Source organism: Aptenodytes forsteri, unplaced genomic scaffold, assembly GCF_000699145.1.
Source record: "Aptenodytes forsteri isolate BGI_AS27 unplaced genomic scaffold, ASM69914v1 Scaffold88, whole genome shotgun sequence".
Classification (NCBI taxonomy): Eukaryota; Metazoa; Chordata; class Aves; order Sphenisciformes; family Spheniscidae; genus Aptenodytes; species Aptenodytes forsteri.
The window spans coordinates 3,268,930-3,273,566 of NW_008795948.1; positions in this window are offsets into that span (position 1 = coordinate 3,268,930).

Below are 4,637 nucleotides of genomic sequence, written 5' to 3' on the forward strand. Positions count from 1 at the left end.
CTGCGCGGGACCCAAAAAGCCTCCGCCTCTCCCGGTTGGAACCGGCCGGCATCTGCCCGAGGCATGCGCCGTGCACGGCCGGTGCAGGGACGGGGCGGAGGCGGGGGGATGCTGGGCGGGGAGCCGGGGTGCCCCGGACCCCCCCTTCCCGCCGCCGGCCTGGGGCTGCAGAGCTGCGCCGGCCCCCCCTCCTGCGAGGTGCATCCCCCTGCCCGGTGACACCCGTGCAGCCACCCCTGCGGGGTGCAGCTGTGCCTCCCCACAAGCTTCACCTGTGCATCCCCCTGGGAGGTGCACCCCCCCTGCAAGCATCAGCTGTGCCTCCACCTGCCTCCACCATGCACCCCCCCGAAAGTCTAATCTGTGTCTCTTCCTCCTGCAAGGTGCACCTGTGCATCCCCCTGCCAGGAGGCACCTTTGCACCCACCCCTCTGAGTTATATCCCTGCATCCCCCTGCGAGGTGCACGTGTCCCTGTGAGGTGCACCCATGCATCTCCCTACAAGCTTCATCCCTGCATCCCCCCCAGAGGTGCACCCACCCATCAGTGAGTACAGCTGTGTCGCTGGCACCCTGCAGGATTTGCTGCCCCAGGAGCTCATGGGGTACATTTCGGTCCTCAGGAAGACGCAGGGTGGCTGAATCTGCTTCAGACTAAAGCTTGATGTCACTGATGATTTCATTGTAGTTTCATTGCTTCACTTTTCTATTAAAGCGAAACTTTCTATTCAGGAGTGAGAGAGATGGGAAAGGGGGAATGATTAGGTAAGGGCTTGGAAACCTTCTCACCTAGAGGAGAGGTGCCAGCACCCCACAGACTCATGCTGCATTGGGCATCCCTGGTGAGAAGCTGCTCCTTGGGCGGCTGTGGGACCTACTGGTGGTCAGATGCTGCAGTGCTGCCAGCCTGCTCGGAGGGACAGGCACGGCACGGCCTTGCTAGCAGCAGACTCCAGTGCCTGCAGAGTTCCCATTTCTAACGAGCATCTTCTGCAACTGCAGCCAGAGCAACCCCCAGCTCCCAAAGCCTGTGACTGTCTGAACTGGAGATCAAAATGTAGGATTATAAAAGACGGCATGGTGCAGGTACAGCGGCGGCCTTGCTGCTCGGTGGATGGCTTAGCCAAAAGAGCAACATCTCCTACTCGAGAGTGGAGCCTCCCATGGGAAGGAGATCCCCCTCGCAGGGAGAGGCGAGACATACGGCGTCCCCGTGTCCCCTCGTCACTTCTCGCCTCAGCAACAATCAGTTGGACTCCTGCACTCGGGAGATACCTGGCAGCCCCAAATTCACCAACGCAAAGGCAAAGAGGCTGTGGATTGGGGGGGGGGGCAGAAATCAGGGCAATGTTTGCCTTTGAATTCTGAAAGCTTTGGGCCAAAGATAGGAGGTTGCTGTTTCAAAAATATAATTAAAATAACACTTAGTTTCCATATGCCTGGGTTAAGCAGGCATTTATTTTTGTTTGATCCTTTCTAGTCAGATGCGTTCCTTATTTGTGAAATAACTACAGTAATAAAAACAACCCACAAACAAACCAACCAAAAACTGCAGTTATATAACAGCCAAGGGAGCTCCCAATTCCAGTCCCAGGCTATGGACCTCAGTATTTGCAGATGAGTTATCTTTAGAAACGCATTAAATACTTGTTTACTATTTATGCTGCCACATTTGAGCACCTTATGAACAGTAATTAATATCCCCTGTTCCCCCGAGGTGAGGGGGTACCATCATCCTTGGCCACAGCCAGGGAACTGAGGCACAGGGGAACGCAGTGATTTATGCACCATCATGCAGTAACTCGAAGAAGACACAGGCACCGGACCAGGTTTCCCAAGTCCTTCCTTGCTGTCTGAATGCCAAACTTTGCCTGTCTTGTTGCAAAGCCAGGAATTCAGCTTTCTCTGTAAATGGGGGGGAAGGGGAGGCTCTGAGGGTGCTGCTGCGCGGTGGGGAGGAGGGATGGGGAAGGAGCAGGCAGCCATGACTGACCGAAGCAAATGTCAGTGAAAATCAAGGGCCTGGCTGAAATCAATTGCAAAAGCCAGTCAGGTTCGCAGACGGCAGATTTGGGCCCCTGGAATAAAAAGGATATTGTTAACAGCAGCTTGCTGGCAAGGCAACTGCTCTGCCAGGAGCTTTCAGTCTTTAAGAACGCAGTTGTCATCCCAAGTCACAGGATTTTGCTCTTGGGTTTACTCCCGCTCCTCCAGGACCTGAGGGTAAATCCCCCACATGCCATGACCGACCGCTGAACCTCATGGATAGAACTAATTTAATTAAGATGGACAGCTTAGAGTTTGAATTTCATACCAGTGCTCTCAGCAGCACACTGCTCAGTGTAAAGAGGGAGCTTGTATAGATGTTCCATCCATTGGTACAGCTGGGAAAAAAACCCTGGGATAACCAGGGCAGGTTGCGTGGCTCTGGGGGTCTGAGGACATTTGAGTATTTCAGTAAGAAACATGTTTTGCCTTCAGCAGGTCTGCTTTAGGCTGACTTTGCTTTGGATTAGCACATCAAACCAGTAAGCCTTGGAAATGTCATTATTCATCCTTCCCAAAACTGCAGCTCTCATCTTGGGTTGGGGGGAGTCGCTCCCCTTTACGGGTCATAGGAAGCACCCAGCAGACGTACAACAGAATTACCTCTTCCGCCGCTGGGAAGCTCACACCCTGCTCTCAGTCTGAAATTTTAGGTTTCCTGTCCAGCCCTGGGCTTTGAATGACTTGAAACATCTTCCAACTAGATTTTGCTGTAACTAACTCTTGAAGCAATGAGATCTGTGTGATTGCAAACAAAGCAAACAATTTGGGACGAGCAGTTACTCTTGCAGAGCACCCATACTTAAGGAGCAGGGAACACCAAGGCAGGTCCCTGGCAAACCTCCTTGACCCACTGCTCAGTATCTGCTGGGCAAGGAGAGAGGTGCTGCTGGCACGGGCCCTGCGCCAGAGCGCTGCAATATTGGCTCTGTCTTCTGCAAAAGCTACAAGCATCCACAATGCGGGCCCTGCGCCGGAGCGCTGCAATATTGGCTCTGTCTTTCTTCTGCAAAAGCTACAAGCATCCACAATCCTCTGCTCATCAGGGGCTGTATCAGTCAACCTCAGCAATTAACTGGTTGACAGCAAAAACCGCCCCAGGTTATATTAATGCAGCGACTCCGGAACGTCTCTTCCCAGCAGGATGAGGCTGTCTGGCAGGGATGGCTCCCACCCTGTGCTTTGCAACGTCTCCATCAGCGAGTGAGGAGGGAAGGCATCCAGGTTTAAAGCTCTTCCTCTCAACTACCTCCAGGTTCTCCTCCAACCTGTACCTTGGTCATTTCAGCTGTTTTTTCCACACTTGACCCAAGGTGCCCGGAGCAGGCTGAGCCCCCCCAGCACCGCTGACTGTTTGGCCACAGCAGCCTCCCACCCTTCCGCTTTGCTGGGCTGGAAAAAAAGTAAAAGCCTCCCTGTTGACTGCAGATGTGCGTATGAATGTGAGGCATTTGCCTAATAAATATCTTCCTAAGGGGGGATTAATTAGCATCCCAAGACTTTCTCTCACTGCACTCCCTCTGACTGCAGCAGCTCTGCAGCAGCTTCTCTTCCGGGCACTTATTTCCCGCTGAGAGCACGTTGCTTGCCCCTTTCCTGCCACACAGACCCCCGAGGCCGAGGATTCACAAATCTTTTGCTCAGGAGCCGGCACCGGCAGCGGTACCCATGCTGTGTGAGCAGCTGGCAGTAACCACGCACACACCCCAGTTTCGCCAGTCCTGCCGTACACCGTGACCTGTCGCAGCGGTGATGCAGGCTCCCTCCCTCCCTCCCTGGCAGTCTGGGTGCCACGAATAATAAGTCACTATAAAACCCGACGTGCCAAATTATTTCCAACTTGTAAAACTCGGTGAATCGGTAACCAGGGACCAGAGATGGCATCCGCTGATCGACATAGACCTCTGCCAGGTGGACCTCGGCATCTGAGATGGCTGCCCTCCGCCCTGGGCACTGCGAAGGGGGAAAACCAATCTCTTCAGAGGCACGGAGCCTCCCATCCCAACGTGGACCTCTAAAATAGATCGGATGAATCATGTGCTAAAAGTGGTTGGGTTTGTCTACAAAGGGAGCGCGCTTCTACTAGCTCGGCTGAGGAAGTCTCCCCGGGGGCTATCTGAAGATGAATCTCTTCCTGCAACTTTTTTGGGTTGAAAAAATTTTGTGGGTTGTGAATAAAATCCGAATGTTTCCCAAACAGTCTACATACGCACAGCTGGCTTTATCCTCTTCCAAAGGGATTTTGGAGCTTGCAGGTACATTTAATGTACAGTAACATCTATGGCAGATGTTACATCAGAAACTCCACTCTAGTGACAGGAACATTGAATTCTGAGCTGGGTTTCAGACCTATCCAACAATTATTTGGAGATTTATCTAGAGTATCTCGGTGCAGCCGTGAGGAATACTTTCAAACAAGGAGAGGTTCTGTAGAGATTTAAAACATCTTCAGTTAAGGAGTAGTATTTCCTGACACTAAGTGTGGTGGCTTCGGGAGACAACACGTCTTTCCTCCTGTTAATATTATTGCTGCAAGCTTGGGTAAAAAAAAATTGAAATTTTTGTCAGGTTTTACCAGAAACCCTCATTTTA